The sequence below is a fragment of the Bufo bufo genome, chromosome 5 (genome assembly GCF_905171765.1).
Source record: "Bufo bufo chromosome 5, aBufBuf1.1, whole genome shotgun sequence".
Classification (NCBI taxonomy): Eukaryota; Metazoa; Chordata; class Amphibia; order Anura; family Bufonidae; genus Bufo; species Bufo bufo.
Genome location: NC_053393.1, coordinates 359,966,654 through 359,983,105, shown reverse-complemented (window position 1 = coordinate 359,983,105; position 16,452 = coordinate 359,966,654).

The window sequence follows — 16,452 nt, the reverse complement described above, 5'->3', positions numbered from 1 at the left end:
CTGACCGAATTCCTTACCTCTTCTCAATCAATGATCAGCAAAAACAACACAGATGAGCCAGTTGGAGACTCTAAGCCAATCTCTTGCAGTATCTCTTGAATCTCTTCAGTCTGCTGCAATATCTCTTTACTAGTACTTAATGTAGTACTTGAAGCTAGTACTTTCAGCTAATGAATTAGGCCAGCTAATGAGTCTGTCTCTATATATACACACACTCCTTCCCAAACTCCTCCCCCAGCAACAAATGTAACACCTTAGTGAGCTAGGCTCATTAGCAAACGCACAATAGCAAACAGCTGACCGAATTCCTTACCTCTTCTCAATCAATGATCAGCAAAAACAACACAGATGAGCCAGTTGGAGACTCTAAGCCAATCTCTTGCAGTATCTCTTGAATCTCTTCAGTCTGCTGCAATATCTCTTTACTAGTACTTAATGTAGTACTTGAAGCTAGTACTTTCAGCTAATGAATTAGGCCAGCTAATGAGTCTGTCTCTATATATACACACACTCCTTCCCAAACTCCTCCCCCAGCAACAAATGTAACACCTTAGTGAGCTAGGCTCATTAGCAAACGCACAATAGCAAACAGCTGACCGAATTCCTTACCTCTTCTCAATCAATGATCAGCAAAAACAACACAGATGAGCCAGTTGGAGACTCTAAGCCAATCTCTTGCAGTATCTCTTGAATCTCTTCAGTCTGCTGCAATATCTCTTTACTAGTACTTAATGTAGTACTTGAAGCTAGTACTTTCAGCTAATGAATTAGGCCAGCTAATGAGTCTGTCTCTATATATACACACACTCCTTCCCAAACTCCTCCCCCAGCAACAAATGTAACACCTTAGTGAGCTAGGCTCATTAGCAAACGCACAATAGCAAACAGCTGACCGAATTCCTTACCTCTTCTCAATCAATGATCAGCAAAAACAACACAGATGAGCCAGTTGGAGACTCTAAGCCAATCTCTTGCAGTATCTCTTGAATCTCTTCAGTCTGCTGCAATATCTCTTTACTAGTACTTAATGTAGTACTTGAAGCTAGTACTTTCAGCTAATGAATTAGGCCAGCTAATGAGTCTGTCTCTATATATACACACACTCCTTCCCAAACTCCTCCCCCAGCAACAAATGTAACACCTTAGTGAGCTAGGCTCATTAGCAAACGCACAATAGCAAACAGCTGACCGAATTCCTTACCTCTTCTCAATCAATGATCAGCAAAAACAACACAGATGAGCCAGTTGGAGACTCTAAGCCAATCTCTTGCAGTATCTCTTGAATCTCTTCAGTCTGCTGCAATATCTCTTTACTAGTACTTAATGTAGTACTTGAAGCTAGTACTTTCAGCTAATGAATTAGGCCAGCTAATGAGTCTGTCTCTATATATACACACCCTCCTTCCCAAACTCCTCCCCCAGCAACAAATGTAACACCTTAGTGAGCTAGGCTCATTAGCAAACGCACAATAGCAAACAGCTGACCGAATTCCTTACCTCTTCTCAATCAATGATCAGCAAAAACAACACAGATGAGCCAGTTGGAGACTCTAAGCCAATCTCTTGCAGTATCTCTTGAATCTCTTCAGTCTGCTGCAATATCTCTTTACTAGTACTTAATGTAGTACTTGAAGCTAGTACTTTCAGCTAATGAATTAGGCCAGCTAATGAGTCTGTCTCTATATATACACACACTCCTTCCCAAACTCCTCCCCCAGCAACAAATGTAACACCTTAGTGAGCTAGGCTCATTAGCAAACGCACAATAGCAAACAGCTGACCGAATTCCTTACCTCTTCTCAATCAATGATCAGCAAAAACAACACAGATGAGCCAGTTGGAGACTCTAAGCCAATCTCTTGCAGTATCTCTTGAATCTCTTCAGTCTGCTGCAATATCTCTTTACTAGTACTTAATGTAGTACTTGAAGCTAGTACTTTCAGCTAATGAATTAGGCCAGCTAATGAGTCTGTCTCTATATATACACACACTCCTTCCCAAACTCCTCCCCCAGCAACAAATGTAACACCTTAGTGAGCTAGGCTCATTAGCAAACGCACAATAGCAAACAGCTGACCGAATTCCTTACCTCTTCTCAATCAATGATCAGCAAAAACAACACAGATGAGCCAGTTGGAGACTCTAAGCCAATCTCTTGCAGTATCTCTTGAATCTCTTCAGTCTGCTGCAATATCTCTTTACTAGTACTTAATGTAGTACTTGAAGCTAGTACTTTCAGCTAATGAATTAGGCCAGCTAATGAGTCTGTCTCTATATATACACACACTCCTTCCCAAACTCCTCCCCCAGCAACAAATGTAACACCTTAGTGAGCTAGGCTCATTAGCAAACGCACAATAGCAAACAGCTGACCGAATTCCTTACCTCTTCTCAATCAATGATCAGCAAAAACAACACAGATGAGCCAGTTGGAGACTCTAAGCCAATCTCTTGCAGTATCTCTTGAATCTCTTCAGTCTGCTGCAATATCTCTTTACTAGTACTTAATGTAGTACTTGAAGCTAGTACTTTCAGCTAATGAATTAGGCCAGCTAATGAGTCTGTCTCTATATATACACACACTCCTTCCCAAACTCCTCCCCCAGCAACAAATGTAACACCTTAGTGAGCTAGGCTCATTAGCAAACGCACAATAGCAAACAGCTGACCGAATTCCTTACCTCTTCTCAATCAATGATCAGCAAAAACAACACAGATGAGCCAGTTGGAGACTCTAAGCCAATCTCTTGCAGTATCTCTTGAATCTCTTCAGTCTGCTGCAATATCTCTTTACTAGTACTTAATGTAGTACTTGAAGCTAGTACTTTCAGCTAATGAATTAGGCCAGCTAATGAGTCTGTCTCTATATATACACACACTCCTTCCCAAACTCCTCCCCCAGCAACAAATGTAACACCTTAGTGAGCTAGGCTCATTAGCAAACGCACAATAGCAAACAGCTGACCGAATTCCTTACCTCTTCTCAATCAATGATCAGCAAAAACAACACAGATGAGCCAGTTGGAGACTCTAAGCCAATCTCTTGCAGTATCTCTTGAATCTCTTCAGTCTGCTGCAATATCTCTTTACTAGTACTTAATGTAGTACTTGAAGCTAGTACTTTCAGCTAATGAATTAGGCCAGCTAATGAGTCTGTCTCTATATATACACACACTCCTTCCCAAACTCCTCCCCCAGCAACAAATGTAACACCTTAGTGAGCTAGGCTCATTAGCAAACGCACAATAGCAAACAGCTGACCGAATTCCTTACCTCTTCTCAATCAATGATCAGCAAAAACAACACAGATGAGCCAGTTGGAGACTCTAAGCCAATCTCTTGCAGTATCTCTTGAATCTCTTCAGTCTGCTGCAATATCTCTTTACTAGTACTTAATGTAGTACTTGAAGCTAGTACTTTCAGCTAATGAATTAGGCCAGCTAATGAGTCTGTCTCTATATATACACACACTCCTTCCCAAACTCCTCCCCCAGCAACAAATGTAACACCTTAGTGAGCTAGGCTCATTAGCAAACGCACAATAGCAAACAGCTGACCGAATTCCTTACCTCTTCTCAATCAATGATCAGCAAAAACAACACAGATGAGCCAGTTGGAGACTCTAAGCCAATCTCTTGCAGTATCTCTTGAATCTCTTCAGTCTGCTGCAATATCTCTTTACTAGTACTTAATGTAGTACTTGAAGCTAGTACTTTCAGCTAATGAATTAGGCCAGCTAATGAGTCTGTCTCTATATATACACACACTCCTTCCCAAACTCCTCCCCCAGCAACAAATGTAACACCTTAGTGAGCTAGGCTCATTAGCAAACGCACAATAGCAAACAGCTGACCGAATTCCTTACCTCTTCTCAAGCAATGATCAGCAAAAACAACACAGATGAGCCAGTTGGAGACTCTAAGCCAATCTCTTGCAGTATCTCTTGAATCTCTTCAGTCTGCTGCAATATCTCTTTACTAGTACTTAATGTAGTACTTGAAGCTAGTACTTTCAGCTAATGAATTAGGCCAGCTAATGAGTCTGTCTCTATATATACACACACTCCTTCCCAAACTCCTCCCCCAGCAACAAATGTAACACCTTAGTGAGCTAGGCTCATTAGCAAACGCACAATAGCAAACAGCTGACCGAATTCCTTACCTCTTCTCAAGCAATGATCAGCAAAAACAACACAGATGAGCCAGTTGGAGACTCTAAGCCAATCTCTTGCAGTATCTCTTGAATCTCTTCAGTCTGCTGCAATATCTCTTTACTAGTACTTAATGTAGTACTTGAAGCTAGTACTTTCAGCTAATGAATTAGGCCAGCTAATGAGTCTGTCTCTATATATACACACACTCCTTCCCAAACTCCTCCCCCAGCAACAAATGTAACACCTTAGTGAGCTAGGCTCATTAGCAAACGCACAATAGCAAACAGCTGACCGAATTCCTTACCTCTTCTCAAGCAATGATCAGCAAAAACAACACAGATGAGCCAGTTGGAGACTCTAAGCCAATCTCTTGCAGTATCTCTTGAATCTCTTCAGTCTGCTGCAATATCTCTTTACTAGTACTTAATGTAGTACTTGAAGCTAGTACTTTCAGCTAATGAATTAGGCCAGCTAATGAGTCTGTCTCTATATATACACACACTCCTTCCCAAACTCCTCCCCCAGCAACAAATGTAACACCTTAGTGAGCTAGGCTCATTAGCAAACGCACAATAGCAAACAGCTGACCGAATTCCTTACCTCTTCTCAAGCAATGATCAGCAAAAACAACACAGATGAGCCAGTTGGAGACTCTAAGCCAATCTCTTGCAGTATCTCTTGAATCTCTTCAGTCTGCTGCAATATCTCTTTACTAGTACTTAATGTAGTACTTGAAGCTAGTACTTTCAGCTAATGAATTAGGCCAGCTAATGAGTCTGTCTCTATATATACACACACTCCTTCCCAAACTCCTCCCCCAGCAACAAATGTAACACCTTAGTGAGCTAGGCTCATTAGCAAACGCACAATAGCAAACAGCTGACCGAATTCCTTACCTCTTCTCAATCAATGATCAGCAAAAACAACACAGATGAGCCAGTTGGAGACTCTAAGCCAATCTCTTGCAGTATCTCTTGAATCTCTTCAGTCTGCTGCAATATCTCTTTACTAGTACTTAATGTAGTACTTGAAGCTAGTACTTTCAGCTAATGAATTAGGCCAGCTAATGAGTCTGTCTCTATATATACACACACTCCTTCCCAAACTCCTCCCCCAGCAACAAATGTAACACCTTAGTGAGCTAGGCTCATTAGCAAACGCACAATAGCAAACAGCTGACCGAATTCCTTACCTCTTCTCAATCAATGATCAGCAAAAACAACACAGATGAGCCAGTTGGAGACTCTAAGCCAATCTCTTGCAGTATCTCTTGAATCTCTTCAGTCTGCTGCAATATCTCTTTACTAGTACTTAATGTAGTACTTGAAGCTAGTACTTTCAGCTAATGAATTAGGCCAGCTAATGAGTCTGTCTCTATATATACACACACTCCTTCCCAAACTCCTCCCCCAGCAACAAATGTAACACCTTAGTGAGCTAGGCTCATTAGCAAACGCACAATAGCAAACAGCTGACCGAATTCCTTACCTCTTCTCAATCAATGATCAGCAAAAACAACACAGATGAGCCAGTTGGAGACTCTAAGCCAATCTCTTGCAGTATCTCTTGAATCTCTTCAGTCTGCTGCAATATCTCTTTACTAGTACTTAATGTAGTACTTGAAGCTAGTACTTTCAGCTAATGAATTAGGCCAGCTAATGAGTCTGTCTCTATATATACACACACTCCTTCCCAAACTCCTCCCCCAGCAACAAATGTAACACCTTAGTGAGCTAGGCTCATTAGCAAACGCACAATAGCAAACAGCTGACCGAATTCCTTACCTCTTCTCAATCAATGATCAGCAAAAACAACACAGATGAGCCAGTTGGAGACTCTAAGCCAATCTCTTGCAGTATCTCTTGAATCTCTTCAGTCTGCTGCAATATCTCTTTACTAGTACTTAATGTAGTACTTGAAGCTAGTACTTTCAGCTAATGAATTAGGCCAGCTAATGAGTCTGTCTCTATATATACACACACTCCTTCCCAAACTCCTCCCCCAGCAACAAATGTAACACCTTAGTGAGCTAGGCTCATTAGCAAACGCACAATAGCAAACAGCTGACCGAATTCCTTACCTCTTCTCAAGCAATGATCAGCAAAAACAACACAGATGAGCCAGTTGGAGACTCTAAGCCAATCTCTTGCAGTATCTCTTGAATCTCTTCAGTCTGCTGCAATATCTCTTTACTAGTACTTAATGTAGTACTTGAAGCTAGTACTTTCAGCTAATGAATTAGGCCAGCTAATGAGTCTGTCTCTATATATACACACACTCCTTCCCAAACTCCTCCCCCAGCAACAAATGTAACACCTTAGTGAGCTAGGCTCATTAGCAAACGCACAATAGCAAACAGCTGACCGAATTCCTTACCTCTTCTCAAGCAATGATCAGCAAAAACAACACAGATGAGCCAGTTGGAGACTCTAAGCCAATCTCTTGCAGTATCTCTTGAATCTCTTCAGTCTGCTGCAATATCTCTTTACTAGTACTTAATGTAGTACTTGAAGCTAGTACTTTCAGCTAATGAATTAGGCCAGCTAATGAGTCTGTCTCTATATATACACACACTCCTTCCCAAACTCCTCCCCCAGCAACAAATGTAACACCTTAGTGAGCTAGGCTCATTAGCAAACGCACAATAGCAAACAGCTGACCGAATTCCTTACCTCTTCTCAATCAATGATCAGCAAAAACAACACAGATGAGCCAGTTGGAGACTCTAAGCCAATCTCTTGCAGTATCTCTTGAATCTCTTCAGTCTGCTGCAATATCTCTTTACTAGTACTTAATGTAGTACTTGAAGCTAGTACTTTCAGCTAATGAATTAGGCCAGCTAATGAGTCTGTCTCTATATATACACACACTCCTTCCCAAACTCCTCCCCCAGCAACAAATGTAACACCTTAGTGAGCTAGGCTCATTAGCAAACGCACAATAGCAAACAGCTGACCGAATTCCTTACCTCTTCTCAAGCAATGATCAGCAAAAACAACACAGATGAGCCAGTTGGAGACTCTAAGCCAATCTCTTGCAGTATCTCTTGAATCTCTTCAGTCTGCTGCAATATCTCTTTACTAGTACTTAATGTAGTACTTGAAGCTAGTACTTTCAGCTAATGAATTAGGCCAGCTAATGAGTCTGTCTCTATATATACACACACTCCTTCCCAAACTCCTCCCCCAGCAACAAATGTAACACCTTAGTGAGCTAGGCTCATTAGCAAACGCACAATAGCAAACAGCTGACCGAATTCCTTACCTCTTCTCAATCAATGATCAGCAAAAACAACACAGATGAGCCAGTTGGAGACTCTAAGCCAATCTCTTGCAGTATCTCTTGAATCTCTTCAGTCTGCTGCAATATCTCTTTACTAGTACTTAATGTAGTACTTGAAGCTAGTACTTTCAGCTAATGAATTAGGCCAGCTAATGAGTCTGTCTCTATATATACACACACTCCTTCCCAAACTCCTCCCCCAGCAACAAATGTAACACCTTAGTGAGCTAGGCTCATTAGCAAACGCACAATAGCAAACAGCTGACCGAATTCCTTACCTCTTCTCAATCAATGATCAGCAAAAACAACACAGATGAGCCAGTTGGAGACTCTAAGCCAATCTCTTGCAGTATCTCTTGAATCTCTTCAGTCTGCTGCAATATCTCTTTACTAGTACTTAATGTAGTACTTGAAGCTAGTACTTTCAGCTAATGAATTAGGCCAGCTAATGAGTCTGTCTCTATATATACACACACTCCTTCCCAAACTCCTCCCCCAGCAACAAATGTAACACCTTAGTGAGCTAGGCTCATTAGCAAACGCACAATAGCAAACAGCTGACCGAATTCCTTACCTCTTCTCAAGCAATGATCAGCAAAAACAACACAGATGAGCCAGTTGGAGACTCTAAGCCAATCTCTTGCAGTATCTCTTGAATCTCTTCAGTCTGCTGCAATATCTCTTTACTAGTACTTAATGTAGTACTTGAAGCTAGTACTTTCAGCTAATGAATTAGGCCAGCTAATGAGTCTGTCTCTATATATACACACACTCCTTCCCAAACTCCTCCCCCAGCAACAAATGTAACACCTTAGTGAGCTAGGCTCATTAGCAAACGCACAATAGCAAACAGCTGACCGAATTCCTTACCTCTTCTCAATCAATGATCAGCAAAAACAACACAGATGAGCCAGTTGGAGACTCTAAGCCAATCTCTTGCAGTATCTCTTGAATCTCTTCAGTCTGCTGCAATATCTCTTTACTAGTACTTAATGTAGTACTTGAAGCTAGTACTTTCAGCTAATGAATTAGGCCAGCTAATGAGTCTGTCTCTATATATACACACACTCCTTCCCAAACTCCTCCCCCAGCAACAAATGTAACACCTTAGTGAGCTAGGCTCATTAGCAAACGCACAATAGCAAACAGCTGACCGAATTCCTTACCTCTTCTCAATCAATGATCAGCAAAAACAACACAGATGAGCCAGTTGGAGACTCTAAGCCAATCTCTTGCAGTATCTCTTGAATCTCTTCAGTCTGCTGCAATATCTCTTTACTAGTACTTAATGTAGTACTTGAAGCTAGTACTTTCAGCTAATGAATTAGGCCAGCTAATGAGTCTGTCTCTATATATACACACACTCCTTCCCAAACTCCTCCCCCAGCAACAAATGTAACACCTTAGTGAGCTAGGCTCATTAGCAAACGCACAATAGCAAACAGCTGACCGAATTCCTTACCTCTTCTCAATCAATGATCAGCAAAAACAACACAGATGAGCCAGTTGGAGACTCTAAGCCAATCTCTTGCAGTATCTCTTGAATCTCTTCAGTCTGCTGCAATATCTCTTTACTAGTACTTAATGTAGTACTTGAAGCTAGTACTTTCAGCTAATGAATTAGGCCAGCTAATGAGTCTGTCTCTATATATACACACACTCCTTCCCAAACTCCTCCCCCAGCAACAAATGTAACACCTTAGTGAGCTAGGCTCATTAGCAAACGCACAATAGCAAACAGCTGACCGAATTCCTTACCTCTTCTCAATCAATGATCAGCAAAAACAACACAGATGAGCCAGTTGGAGACTCTAAGCCAATCTCTTGCAGTATCTCTTGAATCTCTTCAGTCTGCTGCAATATCTCTTTACTAGTACTTAATGTAGTACTTGAAGCTAGTACTTTCAGCTAATGAATTAGGCCAGCTAATGAGTCTGTCTCTATATATACACACACTCCTTCCAAAACTCCTCCCCCAGCAACAAATGTAACACCTTAGTGAGCTAGGCTCATTAGCAAACGCACAATAGCAAACAGCTGACCGAATTCCTTACCTCTTCTCAATCAATGATCAGCAAAAACAACACAGATGAGCCAGTTGGAGACTCTAAGCCAATCTCTTGCAGTATCTCTTGAATCTCTTCAGTCTGCTGCAATATCTCTTTACTAGTACTTAATGTAGTACTTGAAGCTAGTACTTTCAGCTAATGAATTAGGCCAGCTAATGAGTCTGTCTCTATATATACACACACTCCTTCCCAAACTCCTCCCCCAGCAACAAATGTAACACCTTAGTGAGCTAGGCTCATTAGCAAACGCACAATAGCAAACAGCTGACCGAATTCCTTACCTCTTCTCAATCAATGATCAGCAAAAACAACACAGATGAGCCAGTTGGAGACTCTAAGCCAATCTCTTGCAGTATCTCTTGAATCTCTTCAGTCTGCTGCAATATCTCTTTACTAGTACTTAATGTAGTACTTGAAGCTAGTACTTTCAGCTAATGAATTAGGCCAGCTAATGAGTCTGTCTCTATATATACACACACTCCTTCCCAAACCCCCCCCCCAGCAACAAATGTAACACCTTAGTGAGCTAGGCTCATTAGCAAACGCACAATAGCAAACAGCTGACCGAATTCCTTACCTCTTCTCAATCAATGATCAGCAAAAACAACACAGATGAGCCAGTTGGAGACTCTAAGCCAATCTCTTGCAGTATCTCTTGAATCTCTTCAGTCTGCTGCAATATCTCTTTACTAGTACTTAATGTAGTACTTGAAGCTAGTACTTTCAGCTAATGAATTAGGCCAGCTAATGAGTCTGTCTCTATATATACACACACTCCTTCCCAAACTCCTCCCCCAGCAACAAATGTAACACCTTAGTGAGCTAGGCTCATTAGCAAACGCACAATAGCAAACAGCTGACCGAATTCCTTACCTCTTCTCAATCAATGATCAGCAAAAACAACACAGATGAGCCAGTTGGAGACTCTAAGCCAATCTCTTGCAGTATCTCTTGAATCTCTTCAGTCTGCTGCAATATCTCTTTACTAGTACTTAATGTAGTACTTGAAGCTAGTACTTTCAGCTAATGAATTAGGCCAGCTAATGAGTCTGTCTCTATATATACACACACTCCTTCCCAAACTCCTCCCCCAGCAACAAATGTAACACCTTAGTGAGCTAGGCTCATTAGCAAACGCACAATAGCAAACAGCTGACCGAATTCCTTACCTCTTCTCAAGCAATGATCAGCAAAAACAACACAGATGAGCCAGTTGGAGACTCTAAGCCAATCTCTTGCAGTATCTCTTGAATCTCTTCAGTCTGCTGCAATATCTCTTTACTAGTACTTAATGTAGTACTTGAAGCTAGTACTTTCAGCTAATGAATTAGGCCAGCTAATGAGTCTGTCTCTATATATACACACACTCCTTCCCAAACTCCTCCCCCAGCAACAAATGTAACACCTTAGTGAGCTAGGCTCATTAGCAAACGCACAATAGCAAACAGCTGACCGAATTCCTTACCTCTTCTCAAGCAATGATCAGCAAAAACAACACAGATGAGCCAGTTGGAGACTCTAAGCCAATCTCTTGCAGTATCTCTTGAATCTCTTCAGTCTGCTGCAATATCTCTTTACTAGTACTTAATGTAGTACTTGAAGCTAGTACTTTCAGCTAATGAATTAGGCCAGCTAATGAGTCTGTCTCTATATATACACACACTCCTTCCCAAACTCCTCCCCCAGCAACAAATGTAACACCTTAGTGAGCTAGGCTCATTAGCAAACGCACAATAGCAAACAGCTGACCGAATTCCTTACCTCTTCTCAATCAATGATCAGCAAAAACAACACAGATGAGCCAGTTGGAGACTCTAAGCCAATCTCTTGCAGTATCTCTTGAATCTCTTCAGTCTGCTGCAATATCTCTTTACTAGTACTTAATGTAGTACTTGAAGCTAGTACTTTCAGCTAATGAATTAGGCCAGCTAATGAGTCTGTCTCTATATATACACACACTCCTTCCCAAACTCCTCCCCCAGCAACAAATGTAACACCTTAGTGAGCTAGGCTCATTAGCAAACGCACAATAGCAAACAGCTGACCGAATTCCTTACCTCTTCTCAATCAATGATCAGCAAAAACAACACAGATGAGCCAGTTGGAGACTCTAAGCCAATCTCTTGCAGTATCTCTTGAATCTCTTCAGTCTGCTGCAATATCTCTTTACTAGTACTTAATGTAGTACTTGAAGCTAGTACTTTCAGCTAATGAATTAGGCCAGCTAATGAGTCTGTCTCTATATATACACACACTCCTTCCCAAACTCCTCCCCCAGCAACAAATGTAACACCTTAGTGAGCTAGGCTCATTAGCAAACGCACAATAGCAAACAGCTGACCGAATTCCTTACCTCTTCTCAATCAATGATCAGCAAAAACAACACAGATGAGCCAGTTGGAGACTCTAAGCCAATCTCTTGCAGTATCTCTTGAATCTCTTCAGTCTGCTGCAATATCTCTTTACTAGTACTTAATGTAGTACTTGAAGCTAGTACTTTCAGCTAATGAATTAGGCCAGCTAATGAGTCTGTCTCTATATATACACACACTCCTTCCCAAACTCCTCCCCCAGCAACAAATGTAACACCTTAGTGAGCTAGGCTCATTAGCAAACGCACAATAGCAAACAGCTGACCGAATTCCTTACCTCTTCTCAATCAATGATCAGCAAAAACAACACAGATGAGCCAGTTGGAGACTCTAAGCCAATCTCTTGCAGTATCTCTTGAATCTCTTCAGTCTGCTGCAATATCTCTTTACTAGTACTTAATGTAGTACTTGAAGCTAGTACTTTCAGCTAATGAATTAGGCCAGCTAATGAGTCTGTCTCTATATATACACACACTCCTTCCCAAACTCCTCCCCCAGCAACAAATGTAACACCTTAGTGAGCTAGGCTCATTAGCAAACGCACAATAGCAAACAGCTGACCGAATTCCTTACCTCTTCTCAAGCAATGATCAGCAAAAACAACACAGATGAGCCAGTTGGAGACTCTAAGCCAATCTCTTGCAGTATCTCTTGAATCTCTTCAGTCTGCTGCAATATCTCTTTACTAGTACTTAATGTAGTACTTGAAGCTAGTACTTTCAGCTAATGAATTAGGCCAGCTAATGAGTCTGTCTCTATATATACACACACTCCTTCCCAAACTCCTCCCCCAGCAACAAATGTAACACCTTAGTGAGCTAGGCTCATTAGCAAACGCACAATAGCAAACAGCTGACCGAATTCCTTACCTCTTCTCAATCAATGATCAGCAAAAACAACACAGATGAGCCAGTTGGAGACTCTAAGCCAATCTCTTGCAGTATCTCTTGAATCTCTTCAGTCTGCTGCAATATCTCTTTACTAGTACTTAATGTAGTACTTGAAGCTAGTACTTTCAGCTAATGAATTAGGCCAGCTAATGAGTCTGTCTCTATATATACACACACTCCTTCCCAAACTCCTCCCCCAGCAACAAATGTAACACCTTAGTGAGCTAGGCTCATTAGCAAACGCACAATAGCAAACAGCTGACCGAATTCCTTACCTCTTCTCAAGCAATGATCAGCAAAAACAACACAGATGAGCCAGTTGGAGACTCTAAGCCAATCTCTTGCAGTATCTCTTGAATCTCTTCAGTCTGCTGCAATATCTCTTTACTAGTACTTAATGTAGTACTTGAAGCTAGTACTTTCAGCTAATGAATTAGGCCAGCTAATGAGTCTGTCTCTATATATACACACACTCCTTCCCAAACTCCTCCCCCAGCAACAAATGTAACACCTTAGTGAGCTAGGCTCATTAGCAAACGCACAATAGCAAACAGCTGACCGAATTCCTTACCTCTTCTCAAGCAATGATCAGCAAAAACAACACAGATGAGCCAGTTGGAGACTCTAAGCCAATCTCTTGCAGTATCTCTTGAATCTCTTCAGTCTGCTGCAATATCTCTTTACTAGTACTTAATGTAGTACTTGAAGCTAGTACTTTCAGCTAATGAATTAGGCCAGCTAATGAGTCTGTCTCTATATATACACACACTCCTTCCCAAACTCCTCCCCCAGCAACAAATGTAACACCTTAGTGAGCTAGGCTCATTAGCAAACGCACAATAGCAAACAGCTGACCGAATCCCTTACCTCTTCTCAATCAATGATCAGCAAAAACAACACAGATGAGCCAGTTGGAGACTCTAAGCCAATCTCTTGCAGTATCTCTTGAATCTCTTCAGTCTGCTGCAATATCTCTTTACTAGTACTTAATGTAGTACTTGAAGCTAGTACTTTCAGCTAATGAATTAGGCCAGCTAATGAGTCTGTCTCTATATATACACACACTCCTTCCCAAACTCCTCCCCCAGCAACAAATGTAACACCTTAGTGAGCTAGGCTCATTAGCAAACGCACAATAGCAAGCAGCTGACCGAATTCCTTACCTCTTCTCAAGCAATGATCAGCAAAAACAACACAGATGAGCCAGTTGGAGACTCTAAGCCAATCTCTTGCAGTATCTCTTGAATCTCTTCAGTCTGCTGCAATATCTCTTTACTAGTACTTAATGTAGTACTTGAAGCTAGTACTTTCAGCTAATGAATTAGGCCAGCTAATGAGTCTGTCTCTATATATACACACACTCCTTCCCAAACTCCTCCCCCAGCAACAAATGTAACACCTTAGTGAGCTAGGCTCATTAGCAAACGCACAATAGCAAACAGCTGACCGAATTCCTTACCTCTTCTCAATCAATGATCAGCAAAAACAACACAGATGAGCCAGTTGGAGACTCTAAGCCAATCTCTTGCAGTATCTCTTGAATCTCTTCAGTCTGCTGCAATATCTCTTTACTAGTACTTAATGTAGTACTTGAAGCTAGTACTTTCAGCTAATGAATTAGGCCAGCTAATGAGTCTGTCTCTATATATACACACACTCCTTCCCAAACTCCTCCCCCAGCAACAAATGTAACACCTTAGTGAGCTAGGCTCATTAGCAAACGCACAATAGCAAACAGCTGACCGAATTCCTTACCTCTTCTCAAGCAATGATCAGCAAAAACAACACAGATGAGCCAGTTGGAGACTCTAAGCCAATCTCTTGCAGTATCTCTTGAATCTCTTCAGTCTGCTGCAATATCTCTTTACTAGTACTTAATGTAGTACTTGAAGCTAGTACTTTCAGCTAATGAATTAGGCCAGCTAATGAGTCTGTCTCTATATATACACACACTCCTTCCCAAACTCCTCCCCCAGCAACAAATGTAACACCTTAGTGAGCTAGGCTCATTAGCAAACGCACAATAGCAAACAGCTGACCGAATTCCTTACCTCTTCTCAATCAATGATCAGCAAAAACAACACAGATGAGCCAGTTGGAGACTCTAAGCCAATCTCTTGCAGTATCTCTTGAATCTCTTCAGTCTGCTGCAATATCTCTTTACTAGTACTTAATGTAGTACTTGAAGCTAGTACTTTCAGCTAATGAATTATACCCATGCTGGGTGAGAGAAATATCTCGGCAAAAGACAACTTTTCCCATTTTTTAATACAAAGTTGGCATTTGACCAAGATATTTATCTCACCCAGCATGGGTATATGTAAAATGACACCCCAAAACACATTCCTCAACTTCTCCTGAGTACGGCGATACCAGATGTGTGACACTTTTTTGCAGCCTAGATGCGCAAAGGGGCCCAAATTCCTTTTAGGAGGGCATTTTTAGACATTTGGATCCCAGACTTCTTCTCACGCTTTAGGGCCCCTAAAATGCCAGGGCAGTATAAATACCCCACATGTGACCCCATTTTGGAAAGAAGACATCCCAAGGTATTCAATGAGGGGCATGGCGAGTTCATCGAATTTTATTTTTTTTTGCCACAAGTTAGCGGAAATTGATTTTTATTATTTTTTTCTCACAAAGTCTCCCTTTCCGCTAACTTGGGACAAAAATTTCAATCTTTCATGGACTCAATATGCCCCTCACGGAATACCTTGGGGTGTCTTCTTTCTGAAATGGGGTATTTATACTGCCCTGGCATTTTAGTGGCCCTAAAGCGTGGAAGTCTGGAATATAAATGTCTAAAAAATTTTACGCATTTGGATTCCGTGAGGGGTATGGTGAGTTCATGTGAGATTTTATTTTTTGTCACAAGTTAGTGGAATATGAGACTTTGTAAGAAAAAAATAATAATAATAATTTCCGCTAACTTGGGCCAAAAAAAATTCTGAATGGAGCCTTACAGGGGGGTGATCAATGACAGGGGGGTGATCAGGGAGTGTATATGGGGTTATCACCCCCCTGTCATTGATCACCCCCCTGTAAGGCTCCATCGAGACGTCCGTATGTGTTTTGCGGATCCGCGGTGTCCATGTTTTGCGGATCCACGGATCCGCAAAACACATACGGACATCTGAATGGAGCCTTACAGGGGGGTGATCAATGACAGGGGGGTGATCAATGACAGGGGGGTGATCAGGGAGTCTATATGGGGTGATCACCCCCTTGTCATTGATCACCCCCCTGTAGGGCTCCATTCAGATGTCCGTATGTGTTTTGCGGATCCGATCCATGTATCCGTGGATCTGTAAAAAACATACGGACGTCTGAATGGAGCCTTACAGGGGGGTGATCAATGACAGGGGGGTGATCAATGACAGGGGGGTGATCAGGGAGTCTATATGGGGTGATCACCCCCCTGTCATTGATTACCCCCCTGTAAGGCTCCATTCAGACGTCCGTATGTGTTTTGCGGATCCGATCCATGTATTCGTGGATCTGTAAAAAACATACGGACGTCTGAATGGAGCCTTACAAGGGGGTGATCAATAACAGGGGGGTGATCAATGACAGGAGGGTGATCAGGGAGTCTATATGGGGTGATCAGGGGTTAATAAGGGGTTAATAAGTGACAGGGGGGGGTGTAGTGTAGTGTAGTGTGGTGCTTGGTGCTACTTATTACTGAG